This window comes from Phasianus colchicus, chromosome 5 (genome assembly GCF_987193195.1).
Source record: "Phasianus colchicus chromosome 5, bPhaCol1.hap1.1, whole genome shotgun sequence".
Lineage (NCBI taxonomy): Eukaryota > Metazoa > Chordata > Aves > Galliformes > Phasianidae > Phasianus > Phasianus colchicus.
Genome location: NC_143440.1, coordinates 44,016,253 through 44,034,496, shown reverse-complemented (window position 1 = coordinate 44,034,496; position 18,244 = coordinate 44,016,253). Strand labels below are relative to the sequence as shown.

General features: G+C 37.2%; 1 long non-coding RNA gene across 2 annotated transcripts in view; it reads left to right on the top strand.

The window, feature by feature from the left end:
- Positions 1–18,031, top strand: part of LOC149917889 (uncharacterized) — a 28,748-nt gene extending 10,717 nt beyond the window's left edge. The window contains exons 4-7 of one of the 2 annotated variants that reach the window (XR_016467323.1): positions 4,420–4,494; positions 12,348–12,386; positions 14,195–14,559; positions 17,906–18,031. This is a non-coding gene — a long non-coding RNA (uncharacterized LOC149917889). Of the gene's footprint in view, positions 1–4,419; positions 4,495–12,347; positions 12,387–14,194; positions 14,910–17,905 lie in introns of those variants that run through there. The other variant, XR_016467322.1, reaches the window with a different exon arrangement.
- The last annotated feature ends 213 nt before the right edge of the window (positions 18,032–18,244 follow it).

Below are 18,244 nucleotides of genomic sequence, written 5' to 3'. Positions count from 1 at the left end.
TGTGGACAAAATAACATGCCCACTGAAACATTCACATGGGGCTTGGCTGGCTTTGTAGATGGGCTTTTGCCTGTCTGCCACTGTGTGTGTGGACCAAGGTTCCTTGAGCACTGTTAAACCTGTGGGAATGAATGACCAGAGTATAAGAGGAGTACTGACCTCCTGAAAGTTGGCTATAATTCTCTTTCTTGCTGCGATATTCAAACTATCAGGGGAGATAAACAAAAGTGAAGCTGCAGTGAAGAGTTTTGTCTAGGTTATCCTCGACTCACTGTGACTATAAAGCACAGAAGAAGGTAGGACAAGTTCTTACAGGGTCCTAAAGAGTGAGACCATCTGTATTATAATACCTTTAAAATACAAACTAGACACATAAATTATAATTTCTGCCCTACAGAAAAGAGAAAAAAGTTTTTAGGATTTTTAGAATTAGTTTTAGTCATAAAGCAAGTTTAAATTCTAGCTAGTAAATGCTTTTGCTTCAAAAAGGATGAGTAAGCAAGAAAAAGATGTGCTCTGATTTAAACCATATGACCATGTCACCACAGTACACAGTTTGAGCTAGCACATCTTGGATATATCAGGACTTAGTGGCATGAAATCTCGCTATGTAATTATAGACAAATGATTTGAAGTCAGATCACAGATTCCCTTCCCTCCCTGCCCAAATGCCTATTAAAAACTGAAATCTCTCTTCAGTGAAGGTTTTATCTGTAAGTTCAGTAAATACCACAAAGTGGCACACAAATATAATTTACACACTCCTTCATTCTTCTTGTTTTCATGTCTTTGCCTCCTTGGTAACACAGGGCACCACACAGTGCTGGCTGATCCTTGGGCTAGGATGCTGAAATACTTTTCCGGAGTGACATATCTCGTGAGCTACTCGTGCCCCTGAGGCAGCTCGAGTGCTGGGCAGTGTCATTCCATTTTCCCAGCAGAAAATTTCAATTTTGCAGAAACATTGTTTTCTATTGAAAAATAATTTTGACAGCTATGTCCCGAAGAGTTTCACCAGTCAGTTCAATCTGAAGGAAAATGAAGTTTATAACAAGGCAAAGCTGTTCTAGCAAACAGAAAAAGAAATGCAAGTGGTGCAGCCCAGGACAGACTGATTGTTTGAGATAAGAAACAAACAATAATCTGTTGGCCACAAGTGGAATAAATAAAATGCTGTGTTTCTGTAAGGATGTCTCCTGAAGCTGAGACATAAAATACAGAAACCTTACAAGTGTCTGTCAAACCAGCTCAACAGAATTAAGATGTATCTCCTGATAGCAGCAGCAGACTGTCAGCAATGTGACAGACTCTGCATAAATTGCTGTTTTCCAAAGATTTTTTCACAAACAGGAACATAAAAGACAATAATATAAACAAAAATTCTCCACACACACCCCTTAGCATTTGTCCCAGATTTTTAAGTGAGAAATACTTTTTCCAAATAAATATGCTTCCATGACTGAAGTCTCTTGGAAACTCTGCATTTATCATTGGTATCTTTGCAAGCTGACCAAGGCTGACAGCAAAGGCTATATGCTGCTCTCCACTCCTGAATAGGTGTCATCTCTTCTGGGTCACCCAAAACGCAGAGGGAACTAATAAATCACTAACAGCCTGAGCCTGGGGAGGAGAGGAAAGCTGACCTCATTTGTGAAGAATTTCTTTTTTACCAGACCTTCTGCATAAATAACAAAGCTGTTGACTCCCACATGAGGAAATACTGGAAGAAGAGCAATTTGTGTGAGTGTGTGATTGAAATTCATTCTCTCTGCTTTGTTTCTATATCCGGGCTCTTCCTTAGCCTTCTTCTCTTTTCCTGCCTTCTCATCCAATTCTCTACTCTCCTCTGGCTTGCTTTTGCACCCTTCCCAAAATTTATCAGGCTTCAAACTCCTTAAGCAGTTTCACCCTTTTCCCCTGATCTCCTTGCTCAGCCTTTCCCATTGTGCACCCCTAGAATTCTTGTCACCCTCTATTCCATTTGCTGATCTCTATACTGGGTGCTGAATGATTGGACAATGAGCCTGTGAAACCATTCGTAGAACTGTTTCCAGAGCTGCTGTCACATAAGCTGCAAGCAGTTAGGTCTTTCAGTCACCTCCCCCAAGCTCATCTCCCCTGCATTCCTAATTTTAATTCCAGTGCTGGTGATGTGTGAATATAGGGTTGTTTCTGAGCAACTCTGGTATCAAATGTATTTTAATCCATGAATCAGCTTTCTTCCCAGATTTGTTAGCTTGTCGGTTAGCCCGAACAATGAAAATGGGGCCACGCTGCTTCCCACAAGTGGGCACTCAAGAGCTAGCTCAGGGCTCAACATGATGCAAAGTTGCAGGCCTCACTCTGGAGGAAACATCGGTTCTTTGCCTTTTACTTTCTTTCCATGACATCTGAAAAGGGCTTTCAGAGGAGTGAAACAGTGCTTCTTGTTTCAGTTTGTGATGCCCAGTTTGTATCATCCTAGAGCAATAGCTGAAAGGCAAGTCTTTCCCATTTTCAGGCTGTGCATTTTCTCTGTCCTTTTTCTCCAGACCTGTTAAGTATAGCCTGCATTTTCCTCCGCAGCTCTGTGCGCTGGGTATGCTGATGGTATGCAGATTTCTTGATGGCAATGTAAGTTTTCCAACTTCTGAATTAACATAGAGCACAGGCTGAGTGACAGTGCCACAGCAGTAGTATTACTGCCTTAGGTTCCCTCAATTTAGCTGCTGAATGTCAAGTAGAAAATCGTTCTTTGCTAGTGCCTCAACTTCTCCTACCTTACAGTGTGTAGTATGCTTAGATTTGTGCACTCCCTGAGAAATATCACAGCTAAGCTCAGCTGAGGGGGGAAAAGCAGCTCAGTGCAGGTATGTAAAAATCCTCCTGTGACTCACAACACAGGAAATTTAAAGGTCTGTTTTTGTCTTCCCTGTGTTTGGTTGTAATTATAATTTGTAACAAGGTAAGATATGATCTGTTCTCATTCTGGTTAGCACCTGTGGAAGTTGTACACCTGTTCTGAGCACCAGAGGGATGAGATGTGCTTAAGAAAGTAGACATATGGTGGGACACTGTGTTATGTTTCTAATGGTTCTGGTATCTGGAACCATCAGTGACTACAGTTTGAATTCCTATACCTCCTCCTGTTGCCCATTTGTTGTCATTCTAACTGTAGACGTTAATACAATCTTCAACGTATTTATTTGACAGCCTCGCAGTTTCTTACATGTTACCAAGTAATATCTGGACACATCCTCCTTTAAGGTTTTGAGCTGGATTACAATACTGAATGTCTCTTTATTTTTCTTCTGTGCATGAATGTAGAAAGGGCATTAAGACCCACTAGTACATCGGTGGGATCACAGAACTGTATCTGATTTTTGTCTCTGTGTGTGTGAGGGGGCCGACAACAAAGAAAGAATGGTTTGCAAAGACAGACCACATCAGCATTTTAATATTAGCTAGAAGCATATTGCTGCTAAGGGTGTCTGACAAACTGTAGCATACATCTTTTCACTCTGATTTCTATTAGGATTGCTCTCTGTCCTCAGCTACTAAAATGAAATGTTTTCACAGTGTGCATATTTCCTAAGGTTCTATCCAACATGATTTTCAACATTTTTTTTGGCACTGTGACTTTATTGCCTATTTTATATGGGAAATAATGACAGGCTGGCCTAAACAGTGATCAGTGGCAAGACTCCTATTGATTTCACGTTGCGACAGAATTTAGCTTAATGAATTCAATAACTTTTAGCATGTCTCAGACATCCACTAGTGCTATTATTAACCAGTCTGCTGCCAGCTGCCTGTACAATAGCTCCTTGTTCTTCTTTGCCTGTTGCTTAATCAAGAAAGTATTGTTGCCTGAGAACTTGGCAGGGACTGTAAGCTTGATTCAGATTTCATTTACTTCAGAGTGAACTTTGAGAAGTGGTGTGGACATTAGTGGTTTTATTCTGGGTTGCCTTTGTATGACTGTGATCTGTATATGCTTTCTTATTTTTAAATTTTTCTCAACATTTGTCACATTCACTTTTATAACAAGTTCTTTAGATGAGAAAAATCTCTTTGCAGTGGATATGTGCATGTGTGTTGATGTGCATGTGTTTATGCATACTATATAAAGCATTAAATCTTACCCTTTTCATTTGCCTGGTCCCTGCAGGCCAACACAATACTAATTACCTTGGAAAATGATTGATGTTTGTGTTAAAGCCAATATGCAGGTGGAACGTGTGTTATAATTTTCCATTCTTTAATTTATCTGCTGTTAACAGCTGATTGCTGCCTTGCACAGGGGACTGTGAAAAGCTTTACCAAAGGAAATATCTGGATACATACAAATCACAATTGCATGAAGGAAAGGCCTTTTCTTTTGTTAAGCTTTTTGTCTTTAATTTTTTTCCCTGTATTGTTTGATTGTGTTTATGTCAGCTGGTATGAAGGGGTCCTTTCAGAGAGCTGACAAATGGATGGGAAAGGGCAATGGAAGTGCAACCAAGTGAAGAGGTGAGTTAAGTCTGCTCAAATGTTTAAAGAGACTGTGGTGAAAAAGATAACTTCTCATTTAATCCTTTGTGCTAGTGAGCAGCCATCTCATCAAGTACTATTTAAAAAAATGAGCTAAGTTCATTAGTCATACAGGAATATATTATTTTCATCTGTAACATCCAGCATAACTCCATGTTTTCACTGTGAATCTGGGATTTTGGAAGTGGTCAATGACATTAAGTCACTCTGTTCCTAATAGAAAGTGGGAAAAATAAGACCCAGTGTCTTTGGGCTGCCAACTTTGCACTTCCTTTCTTATTGAAATCACTAACTACCTGTTTCTTCACCTGCCTGGACAATCAAAGAGCTCTTACAGAGCCTTTAAGTTTTCACATAATGCTCCTTTTATCATGCATAAACAAAGAGAGATTGCTTAGGAGAATCAGAAATTTTACCTATCGAGCACTTAAGCTCATGTCTCTGGACCCATCAAAAGGTCCTTATCTCCTCAGACCATTTCTGGCACTAGGATTTACTGCTGTCTTTATCAGGTAAGGGGGGCTGGGTGATACTATAGTATCTTCCTGCTAAAGTAGTGTCTTGAAGCTGTTCTGGTCTCCACACAAGGAAACATGGATCTTTCTGTATGGTTTTAATTTGCATGTTCTTTTGTTTGACAGATTAGAAGGGCAGTTACACAGGTAGGAAAAAGTACTAATATTTTGCTTTTAATAGTTTACTGTATTTCAGAGTATCAATAGAGTAATTCATTATTCTACCAACTTTACTGTGAACAACTTAGAATCTCTTCTATCATTCCTCTGCCTTGAGCAATTGTTCTGAAATTATATTAACTCAAAAAACTAAAGATGACAGGAGTGAAACTTCTGTCCTTCTACTCTGTTCACCCAACTCTAAGCAGATCATTCAGGCAGAGAAATCAAATGTGTCTGAAATCCTGGATGCCTCCTGCTGGCTCTGGCAATGGGCATGGACAGCCACACCTGCCCAGTGGGACAGCTAGCTTTAGAAACACCATGGCTAAGGTAAATAAGCCCCATAGCAATCACTTCCACATCAAATGCACCTATAATTACTTCATAGTACAACAACATTCAAGAATTAGTATGATTACCAACACTGTTGTGTTCTATACTTCAGCCATTGGACTGAATCCTCTAAATGTTCCACGGGAGAAAATCTCATTAAAATTAATGGCAGTGTTTTAGGTATAAGCATATTTACTATTCTCTTGTGGTTGTCATTTTTTCATGTATTTCACTTAGGTTTTCCTGTTCTTCCTGTAGTTCAGTAGTGAGGATTCTTTTCCCAAACTGTCCTCTTGAAGGGAGGCAGGGAGGTATATAATGTTTTAAATAAATATGCTGTGTATAGCAACAGAATAGTATAGGATTTAAAAGAAAACAAAACAGAAACTCTTGAGTGGTGTCTGCTTTGTGCATTTGTCAGCTTACCCAATCCACATGCTTGTTCATCAGGCTGCCTCTACTGTTTCGATCTCTCCTCTTGTTATAGTCATACTTAAAGTGCTTCATTTCCCCATGCTACATTTGGGTGTTTCTTTTGGGGTGCATTGCAGACTGCCGGGGTTGGTTCTACACTCTTTACCTATCTGGAATATGGATAACTGAGGATCTTTTTTATTTATGGACTATGGCAATTATCCCTGCTGGGACTTTTCTTGAGGAAATGATTTTTTTATGATTTTACCATCCTCATCAAAATTTTTGGAAATTTTCGTTTAATGTAAAAAACAGTAAATCTTGAAAACTCAAGACCAAGTAAAAAACCTCAATTTATTTTTTTAATGGAGTGGATCCAATTTAACAGTTATCACATATCCTGAAGTAATATTAGTAAGTTTTTCAAATTTTGCAGTGATAAAATCGGAGATATTTTTTATCTTTATACATTTTAGAAATACTAAAACTAAACTCTGCCTCGTTACTCACGGTACTATTGCTTGCTTTGGCTACACAAGAAGTATAATGACAATCTTTTAATATTTTCCCATTACTTCAGTCTTTCAACTGCATTTTTATTTTAGGAATGGCATAAGTCACAACCACTCAGCTTGCTTTCTCACGTGCATCATGTTGTACTTTTTCTTACCTGTGTAACTAATAGGCAGCATACCCCAGTGAATTTGGTTACTGCCAATGAGGCTGGAGTTTATAACTCCTGCAGAACAGATCAATTCTAAAAACCAAGATGACTTCAGGAAGATAAGAAGGTAGGTGGGAAACAAATTGTCCTCTAGATACAAAACCTAATATTTAAGTGGAACATGTACAATGTCTCATGAGAGGTGTTTATGTTATAGCAGAAGGAGGAAAAGCAATAAAATGAACACTTCAGTAGTGTTGAAACAATTTGTCACAGAACAGACACAAGTCACAAGTGTGTTGGCATTCTTGCAGATATCTGTTTCTGCATTCACTTGCTGTGCTGTTTCTGTGTTAGACTCAGGCAACTCACAGTGCTTTAACATTGCATGTTTGTAACCTTTCCATTTCAGCATGACTTCAGAGTTATCTTAGTGATGTGGGTGAAGGGAAAGGTAAACATTTAATTATAGTGAATGGCATCCATCTTACACCTGCTAAAAAGCTTCTTGCCATTCAATCATATCAGGGAGATATTTCTTAGTAGGCATTAAATGAATTTCTTCGGTTTGTTCTGCACAATAGAAAACTATGTCTTCTCAGTTACTGTTGTGTATCAACGGCTGATTTAACAACACTGCTTATTTCCGCTACCTCTTTTTTACATCCAGATTTTTCAGCAGCTCATTAGACTGGAAACAAGAACATAAGGCAGTTGTGGTACCTTGCAGATCTATTTGCTTACTAAAAATGGTACAATGGCTTTTTTTTTTTCCCAAGCCTATAGACTGTAAATATGAAAAACCATTTTCAGTCTGTTCTCTGCTAACATTTAAGACTGTGAGAAAGAGTAAGCAAATATACCTGTGGAGATTGTGTGCTGTTCAGCTTCTACAGAGCAGATTGTATATTTGGGATTTTATGGGAGATGGAAGGGTTGAAAACACATTTCTCTACAAACATCACAAAAAATTAAAAAACTTAGGCACATGATGCAAAAGGCTATTCTTTTTTTCCCCAAAGATACAATTAGCAGTCTGTGTAAAAGCATTTGCAGCTTTTCACAAGCACAAATTTTATTTCTTTGATTTAGCTGATAAAGAGATCAAAGCAAATCAGGTCCAAAGAGCTACACACTTCAGCATACATCAGATAAATAGTAAAATTCACCAAGAACTATCCAAGTTAGGTATTTAGGTAAGAAAAAAAACTGAAAGACAAGAACAAACCATTGTACAGATGGTTAAGTACTGGGGTGGATTGTCTGAAGATGTGCTCACATTCTTGGAGGCCTCAATTAGGCAAACATTTGTCAGTAAGTATACATGAACCCTGTGTGGATAGAGGGCTCATATAACCACATTTTCCCATGATCTATAGTAACTACTGCTATTCTAAACTTTAAGGCACCTCAAAATGCAAACTAGAAAACCTAGTGCACTCAGAATGAAGTCATCAAAAAAAACTGGTGAAGTTCTGTGTTTTAAAACACAGGTCTAGGCATCTGATATAGCTCTTGGAAAGAATTTAGGTCTGTAAACCAAAATTATGGTTCTCAAGTCTCTGTTTCAGCTATGACCTAGCTATAGAGTATGTAGCTTGGCTAAGTGTATGATGTTAACAGCTGCAATAGCATCTCAGCTTTATCTGCTGTGAATGCTCAGACACTTTTCTGCATGGGTGGAGTGTGCTAGTTGCCCCTGAGCACCTGAGTACAGCATGCAGGGTTGTCCTTCTGTTCACATGCGTAATGATATACTCTCATATCAGCTCAGGCTATGCACAGGGTATGGCAATGCATTTTTTTTCTGTTTAAAGTTAGACAGAGAGAAAGGTGTGTTGTTGCTCTGTAGTTAAAAGAAGGCTGGGTCAAGCTGATGCCAGATAAAGCATGAGAGAGATCGGCAGTCTAGAAGTTCTTCTCATTAAGGATGATTCTCCTGTACATCAGAATGACACTAAGATATGTGTCTCTCTAGTGGTAAAACTAGTTTCCTGGCCAACAGTCAGAAGGGTCTGGCCATCCTTGCCATATTTAATGGTCTCTGCTGAGAGGTTCTGCATGCTGGAAGGGCTGGTGGCAGAGGGCTGATGGCACTCTATGCTTTTCACAGGCAAGCATGGGGCAGCAGGAAGAATTGCTAGGGCAGAGATGGGAGTACAGTCTGGGAGAGCACTGTGAAAGAGGAATGTATTAGCAAAGGGAGAAACAGCCATTCTTTGCAATACTGGATATTATTCCTCTCCTATTTCCTTCAATTAACACAGTAAGAACACAAAGGAGTATTTTTTTCCCAGTGGGAAGTTCTTCACAGAAGGAATACTATTTGTGTACTTAATGGATCAGAGGGCCATTTTCTAACAGGACAGGTGCCTAATGGCATAAGCACAGTGGAGCTGCAGTGATTTGTTTTCAGCTAATTAGGACTGTGGTAACCTGGATTTAACCTGAAAACTTTCCTGCAGAGCAATGACTGGGCTTTTGCTACTGCTGTTCTCCATGATGCTGCTGGTAAACTGTTCCCAATTCCTGAACTAACTACAGCTGTGCAATGGAGGTTGTGCAGTGACTAGCATGAAGACATTTGATGCAGAGCAACTTCTCTTCATGATGCTTTATTTTAGTTTTCTTGCCCTAAAGGTGAAGTGTGTCGTAATGTTAATGATTCTTGACCAAATGAGAACAGAATCAATTGGTTGCCTGGTGGAAAACAAGCAAACAAATTAACAGCTCACCCATTAAATACCTGCATGCCTTTGTTACAATCAAATGGAAATTATTATACTTACTGAAGTTATTGTAGGAAATATGTATGTACTTGAACAAGACGTAATTTCCCACTTCGTTGAGAACGTCAGGCAATAATTTGAGCTTTCTGATTTCTTATCACACTTCAAATTTTCCTGACATAGAAAGATCTAGAATTAGAGTTATCAGCAGCTTTCTTTTGTGAAAAATGTGTTCAGTTCCTCCCCACTCCTACAAACACACAATGTTATCTCCTAAAGCCACCCAGGGCTATTACTCATTTCCTAGCAACATAAGGTTGTGCAGTCCATAATATGCTTAGGACATCTTATTTTATCTGTCATATGGTAAATTTAACTTTAAAATTAACATAATGCATTAGCATAACAAATTGACCTTTTGTCTCAAAATGTATGATGTCAAAAATCTGATTGCAGTAATATCTTTTAAGCACACTGGATACTTAAGCAATTTTATTACCTTGTCCATACATGCCTCAGACTAACATATTAACACATTACTGGTTTTATTGTTTTATTATCCCATTAATAAAGCTATAAGCCCTTTTTTATGTTAAATTTTACATTTATTTCTGTTGTATAAACCCACAAAACTCTTAACAAGGTAGGCCTTTCAGGAGCTAATTGCTCTTGCAGTGGTAGGATTGGGATTTACGTCCCCAAACTTCAGGTCTGGAATTCATCTCCCATTTTAGACATTTTAAACAATTCTACGCAATCAAATGCCTGTCAGTGATTCAGCATCTTTTCATACAATTTCTGTCTGTATCCATTAGGTTTTAAAAACTTCCTAAACTTTGATAGATTTCTTTCCCATCACACCCACTTTTGCGTGATGTTTCGTAAGCATGAAACATTTACATGAGCATAAAAATCCACACCCAAGCCTTAGTGCAAGGTGGTTCTCATATGCAAAATTGTTACCTATCGAACTCTTATGCTTAGCCATGTCTAGACCATTACTAGCTCAAACTGGCATATTTCAATCAAAGACCTGGAAGTGGGAACACACCTTCACCCTTGACAATAAAGTGCTAATCTCTGACACACAGTTGTCCTGCTGAATCCCAGCTATCAGTACAACTGAAGACTAATAGAAGAGTAGAGGACTTCAAAAAACTTTGACATTGTCTGCACTATCTCCCTACGGGTTAGCAACGAATTAAAGATCTGATGCCCTTGCTGCTGCAAGCTCCTGTCTACTGACTGGCTTCCGTGTTGATGCCTTCCTGAATCTGTGACACATTTACAGATGCTTCTTAGAGGATGACAAGAATTCATTAACTTCTCTGTGGTTGTCAGAACATAAATCTAGTTCACTTAATGCAGGCTACTGTTTAGATGATAATCTCAAGTTCAGATTTCCCACAGCATTGTCATCATGCAGCAGTAAACTGGTGCCACAATAAGCAGGACATACATCTCTTTTAGGCTGTTTTTAACTGTTGTGTTGCTAGTGGGGTCAAAATATAAAACACTCTGTCTTTTTTCTTTGTTATTTTTCACTGAAAATTAAGGCTACTATTTTGGTCTCTGATCCCTCACCCTCTTAGAGAACCTCTGGTTCAGCTGAGTGCCTCAGTCAGGAATGCTACCTGCTCTTCCACACAAGCAGAGTTCTTGGTGGCTTAATCAGCAATGTTGCTCCATTCTCTGCTCTTGTACTTTGCAATGCTGAAAGGAATCAACACCTACCTTCCCCACAGCCTTCTGCATCCTCTACAAACTTTAATACTAGAAAGAGAGACCTCTTGGAAGGAAAAAAAGGATTTCCTGTCTTAGGTGTGAAGCCTAACTGTCAATCAGCGTTGGCTCTAGTGCTGGCCAGAGATATCTAATGCCTTTTATGTCCAGATGCCTGAATGGGGGTGACAATTATTAGCCATGTTCCCAAAAGTTCTACAATGACATCTAATTATATCTGTAGGAATAGCAGCTTTGATCATATATAACAATGTGTCTCTGTCCTAAGCATAAATGTGGGCCATTCATAAGAACTTATAGAAAAGAATAGAATTAAAACAAAAATTGGCAATGAAGTGAGGTTTCTGTACAGACAACCCAGAGAAATGGGGAACATTTCAGAGCTATAAACAATTACATTAAAATAATAATGTTTTTAAATGTTTATCTTTTGTTTATTAAATATTCCTCTTTATGTATGCCAAGCATAACAAATTGTCTTGCTTTAAAAATAAATAAATAATTAAATTGTAAAGCAGAAAAAACGTAGCAGAGATTCACTTTTTTTATGTGACTGCCTCTGTGGTATGTTTTTGTAGAATTATTATAGCAAGGATTGGATTACTTATTAGATGAATAGCTTTGTATCCACTGATTTTGTAAACCCACCCATTTATCTTTTGAATAATTACTATGTTTGTAATTACACAGCAGGATTAATAAAATACAAATTGGAAGGAAAAACAAGATACATCACAAAGATAAAACAACAAAAACATATTTATAGTCCCTTTTAAGGAGGAGTTTCTGCCTAAAGATTTCAGCTTTAATTAAATTTATGCATTTTATTTATAGCTCCTTTTATTATTTTTTCAGAACATGCTGACACAGCAGCGGTTTTGCTAATAGAATTTATGGTATTCCCATAATAAATATTTTGGCAAAAATCCCCTCTGGACTATTTCCCTAAGTGTTAGTGTTTTGAGAGTGCATTTCGGTTTGGACACCATGGATTCATGCATTGTATATTTGATTGTAAAATCATCATTGTTAAAATATATGACTTTAATTGGTCCTGAACTGGCACAGAAAAAACAGGCAGAGCTAACAAACATATGTATTTTGGCATAGAACAAATCTGCAGCCAGCTGCTCACCAAACTTTTGTTGTCCAGTGACTGAAATGATGTTCCTAAGGCTTTCCTGGGAGTAGTTAATTCCCAAGTTTGCTTGCTAGGACTGTCTCAGTTTTGCTTGTGTAACTCTTCCACTGTTATTTTTTTTCTACCATCAGCCATGAAGCTTCCTAATTGAAGCAGATTTTGGATATGAGGTAAGTACAGGAAGAGGGGATGTTAGCAAGGTGAATAAAAGTTTGTCTCTGACAGGCCAAGTGCTGAGGAAGAAATGCTCTCTCAGAGCTGGATGACAATCTGGGCTGAGACTCATAAGGAGTTTAAAAGTTCTGTGACTACCTCATTTAACGCATAAACAAAAGCAGATAAACTAAGTAATGTTTTCCGACTCCACCTATTTTCTGCTGTTCCCAGACAAGTTCCCAGACAACTATTATTGCTGGATAAAAGGACAACAATGATGGCAGAATGTGAACCTGAGCATGAAAAAGGGCAGATTTATATGTGGGATCCTCCTTAAAGAAAAAATGTTTTGCAGAAATAAAATGTAAAAGATGAAGGCAACAGTAAAGGCTGAAAACAAAGGACTACTGTTTCATAGAGTGTTGCTTGGAATAGAAGGGAATTTTGGTTAAGGAAAGTAAAAACTGCTTGGTTTTGAAAGAGTTTATCGCAGCAGAACAGAGGTAAGAGGCAGTAAGCAAAGAGCAGTAATGTCTGAGATTGGAAAGAATCACAGAACATATCGCTGAACTTTCTCTTTCTCTCCCGAAAATTATCAAAGGATAATTTTGAAATGGAGCCAGAATAAATTGGGAAGCAGTGAAATAATATAGGACTCTATGTAACATTTTTGCACATAAAGAGGGAAGAGAGATAATCTTCATAAGATATGGAAAAATGTTAATCAGCACTGTAAGATCAAGAGATTTAATTAGTAGGTTTTGAATACTTTCAAAATACTGACACACTTAGATTGCACAGCTTAAATGCAGGCTTCCTTCTTCTAGGTGGCAGCAAATTCATGTTGCGTGACTTTTTTCAGCCCTCAAAGATGTTTTCTGAAGCATTATCTTTCTTTTGTCTTAAAACAAACAAACAACAACAACAAAAAAAAACACAAAGAGAGAAAAACAAGATTCTTAATTGCCACTTCAGCTTTCTTTTACCCAGCCATCAAAAGTGTGGTAGAAAATGCACTTAGAATATTAAAACTTCTCTACACTTAGAGCAAGCAGCTGTGCATTTTCTTTAACAGCAATAGAGAAAGAGGGGAAAAAACCTAACAAACAAACATGTACTTTCTTATCAACTTGTGTTTTGGATGATGCAAAATTTGTAGTACTGCAATTTAAAGAAGTCAAAAAGTTTAGATACAATTGATATTGACACATGAAAAATTAGATAGTTTCATGAAAACAGTTCCTGGTCCATTTTATACAAGTTTGTGGTGAAAGATATATAGTGAAATATGTTAAAATATGGCCACTCATATGCAGGGCAGTGCTGACAAGGTGGCAATATAGTTACTAGGGAAGTTTGTTTTGGTTTGTTTTTATTATCTGCTTGCAATTCCCAAAACTAAACATATGAAGTTAGCTGCAGTAGTTTCAGCTGTGTTGTATGATATACCTCTGAAAACACAGCAGATGGGGAAGAAGAAAAAAGTATATTTCAAGGTATGTTTCTTAAACCTGAAAAAAATTGGGGAGATGTGAAGCAAGAAGTAGGTGGTGGTGAAGTAGAGCTAGAAATATGTCAACAGATGTTTTTTCCTCTATAGTTTCTGAATTTAAGAGATTTCACTGGAAGGAAATGTAAGTATACTCTGTCAAGACATGGAGAGAATCTGGACAGATTATTAAAAAAGATGTCAAAGAGCATGTGGATAATATCAGGATCGAAGTGATAGATGGAAAGGGGAGTCAGAAAGTCAGGAAGAAAAGATCAAGATTTCAAGATTTCATTCTTAATGTGTTGTTGTGTTGTTTTTTTTTCTCCACAGGGGACATGCCCTGGGAGAGACCAGGGATGATCCGTATGAATAGAGAAGGAATGGCTAAACAGACCCTTCATTTTGAGCACACAATCGAAACTAAGCTTGCCTCACTGAGACACTTTGAACAAAAGATAAGATGGATATAAGTGTTGCAAGCACTAGTAGACAAATGTCTGACCAACTGCAACCTAATTCATCACCTGTTAAGCAATGACGGTTTACACCAGGTCCTTCCATCAAAGTTCAGTGTCACTTGCTAGAATCTGCAAGAGCAACTGTGCATCAAACTGCACAACAGAGAACAGAAATCCCTGAAGAACAGAACAGTTTCCCAGTGTATAACATTTGATAGGCTAAACTGTATAGATCAGGTGAGTAAAGCCATTCTTTTCACACACTCCTCACAGAAGATATCTGACTCGTACTCATCATGAAGCAACCATTCAAGTGAAGCAAGGTCCTGATGAACATCCTTCACTGCCTACTGGGGATCTGGAAAGTTAGAAAAGAAGGCAATTTAAGAAAAATATTGCTTTGGGAAAAACAGAGATGGCATAATTCATTTCTGTAGTGAGAAAATGAAGCTGTTAACATCCTTTGCCTTCCTTTGAGTCACTGCAACCTTCTGTGCATTCTATTCAAAGTTCATGGAAATTGATACATTTCTGGAATTTTTTTGATCAACTGGCATTTTATGATGGGAAAAATATAATTAATTTTAAGGTGCCATAAACTCTTGTGAAGAATACTTTTTTAATATATATATTTTGTGGGGATTTTATTGTGTTTTATTGTTATTTAGAAACAATAGCAAAATTTAAATGTTTTCAATTGAGAGTTCTGGCTTCCCACACTTTCTATTTAAATCCAAGCTACCACAGAGTCATTCTCTCACACATTGTACTTGATCATTTTTGCCTTATTTAGATTAAGAAGCAGCTCAACTCTACCTCTTGCTGGTGGCAACCATTATCTGTATGCTTCGCTTTCCTGCTATGCATGGTGACTGTTAATGAATGTTTCCCTGCCCACAGCAGCGAGATTGGAGCTCAATAATCTTTAAGGCCCCTTTCAACTTGAGCCATTCTATGATAAGGAGATTCTATGATTCTTTACCCCAGCAGTAACTTGACTGACAGCGGATCAGTACAACTAAATAAAGCATTTGATAAGAAACACACCCATGTCTGGATACTTAAGAAGGAGGGAAAATAGTAATATTTCAGATTTATTAGGGGCCATTAGGTGTATCGTACAGGTTTGCATGTTCAGTTATGTAATTTAGTGACTCTCATGTGGTATCCCACATTATGTTTCCAACTGAGAGAGAGGGAGCTGCACCCGACTGTATTAAATGTGACTATTTTTTATCAAGGGTTTCTGGTAGCAGTATTACTCCAACAACTTGTGCATGTCATCAAAATCTAGAGGTAAAAATATAGCACTCTTTCAGTATACTTTATTATTTCACAATAATTGGGTACCATTGGACACCTAATGAAAATTTACATTAGGCAGATACCCAGTGTAAATGTCATGCTTATTTAGTCCTTTTCATTCTTTCTTGGCTGCCTCTGTATACTTGTTCTAATGTTTTTAAAAGTATGATTTTTAATGTATTTTTAGGAAATTAAAATATCAAGGGAATTTTGAAGTATTTTTCAGCAGGAAAATAATTAATTGCAGTACTGGGAATTAGATATTTACTTTAAAGTCAGTGGGAGTTTGTTATCATTAGCAGGTTCAGAGCAATGGTTCAGAGAAACGGTAAAAAAACTTTTTCCTAGATTCTTGAGTCTCCAAACTTGTTTAAATTTATACATGTGAGTCTCACTGAAAACCCTCTTAAACCAGAATACACGTAAAGCCGTTTGCAGAATAAACCCTTGGTTTTGTTATATCTGACTCATCTTAAATCTGCAAAGTATTTTCTTGAACATTTTTTTTCTGAAGTTTTGAAAGTCCCTGTGAGTACTGGATGAAATTTCATAGTTCTTATTTCAGCTGAATATAGCTTGGCCTTCTTTAATGAGAACAATGTTTTGTTTTCAAAATAATAATTGTAATGGAAGGTGTTAGGGAGTTTTAATGGGATGTGTTTTCTAATATATAGCAGTAATGCTTTGTGATTTTTACAGTGCCTTTCATTGTAGGCTCTGAAAGTGCTTCAATAATGTTTTAGTCTCACATCACCCGAAGTGTAATGGTATCCTGCTTGTTTTACAGAGAGGAGGGTAAAACTGAGAATGAGCTGTGAAATTGAGAATCCCATCTAGAGTCTACAGGGCTGCTAATGGCTATTCACAGACTCATTCACACAACACACACTTCTCATATACTTTTAGCCGTGTTCCTTTAGATGCACTTTTATGGCTGACAAGAATTAGTGTCATGAAGATAGCAGCACCTTTGACTTTGCAAAGTATTTCTGGTTAGAAAATGCTCATTCAGTTTTGCTTTTATTGTCCTAAACAGGACTTAATATATGTGCTGAAACCAGTCCTATGTTTAAGTGCTTTTTAGTTCAGGCTCTATTTGAATAATGAATAAAGATGAAACGTGGTAGAAAAAGGGATAGTCTTCATTTTTTGAATGGAGACCACCAAAATCCATTCTCATCTGAGCACTGACACCTGGCAAACAGACTGATGTAAATGCATGTAAAATGCTTATTTAAATATTCATTTTCTGTAGAACAGTAATAAAAGCAGAGTTCAAATTGCTTATCTTTTTTAAGAGAAAAGCCATTTCTATAGTCTTATATTGATGTGTTTCATGATGAAATGCTGATAAACGCTACCTGAAATATTTTCCTGCTCTCTTTCTGACTCTGAAACTGTTGCAAGCCAAAAGCTGAACTGATAGTTCTGAACACTGACTATATTTTCCTGTTTCACACAAATATTTTGTTACAGAATATGAAAGAAAATGATTTTTATTTGTACAAATTCAGATTTTAGTTCTAATAAACTGATCTAACAAGTAAAATAGCATATAATTACACAGAGAATATATATTTGTTACTTCATAGCAATTCTATTTTGAACTTGCACCCTGATGACAAAATAAATAAAAATACACTGGAGAATTGTGAAGAGTTCCATGGAGTTTTTTTTTCCTTTCGGTGTAGTCTTCAATTAAACACAGACTTATAATGACCTTTGGTATGCTTGACCAGTGTTAAAATTAACAGAGAGTTATTGTAGCAAAAAAGGGAGTATTTCAAGCAAATAATCCCATTTAAAAATGTTTTTAAAACCATATTTTTTCAGTGTATTTTGTTGGTCGTTATGCTGGCATGTTTGATTAATGAGCTGTTTTATTGGTGATGCAAATAATGTGTAATGTCATAAGACCCATATGTTGTAGATTAGAGAGGTATTAAACTTACCTTGGCACAAAGTGAAAAATCTAAAATATCCCTCTGGTAAAATATATCATTCTAGAGGAACAAGACATGTTGGCATTGCTTGTATTTATGCTTTTGATAAATGACATGTCATGTTTACTTAGTTTCAGTATCCAATAAAAATCCATTCTTTCTCATACTTTGCTTCTCTTTTTTTTTTCTGGATTGCTCCTGTAAATTCTATTTGCAGTGGTCAGCAACAGTCTGACAGCAGGCTGTATGCTACCTGATAGTAATAAGGACATGAAGGAAGACAGTACTGTCTAATTTTCATAAGATAATTTTTGTATTTATTGTCTTTTATCTAGAATTCTGCAAACAACAGAATTAGGAAGGTATGCACATGCAGGAAGCATGATGTGAAGGATCCTCAGCAAAAGCCCAAAGCACACAATGGAAATTCACTTGATTCAACATTGCACAGTAAACCTGAATTGCAGGTCAGTGTCTATTTAAAGATTCACTAAGATTCTGGGGCCTTTGGAAAAAGTTTAGTTGGGAAATTATGATCTAACTTCTGAATCTAGCTTGGAACTGTATTTAAAAACAAAACAAAACAAAAAACAAAAAAACAAAGAACAAGCAAACTCAGAACCATGTAAAACTCAATGGTTTAATTCAAATTTTACTTTGAGGTTTTGAATTCT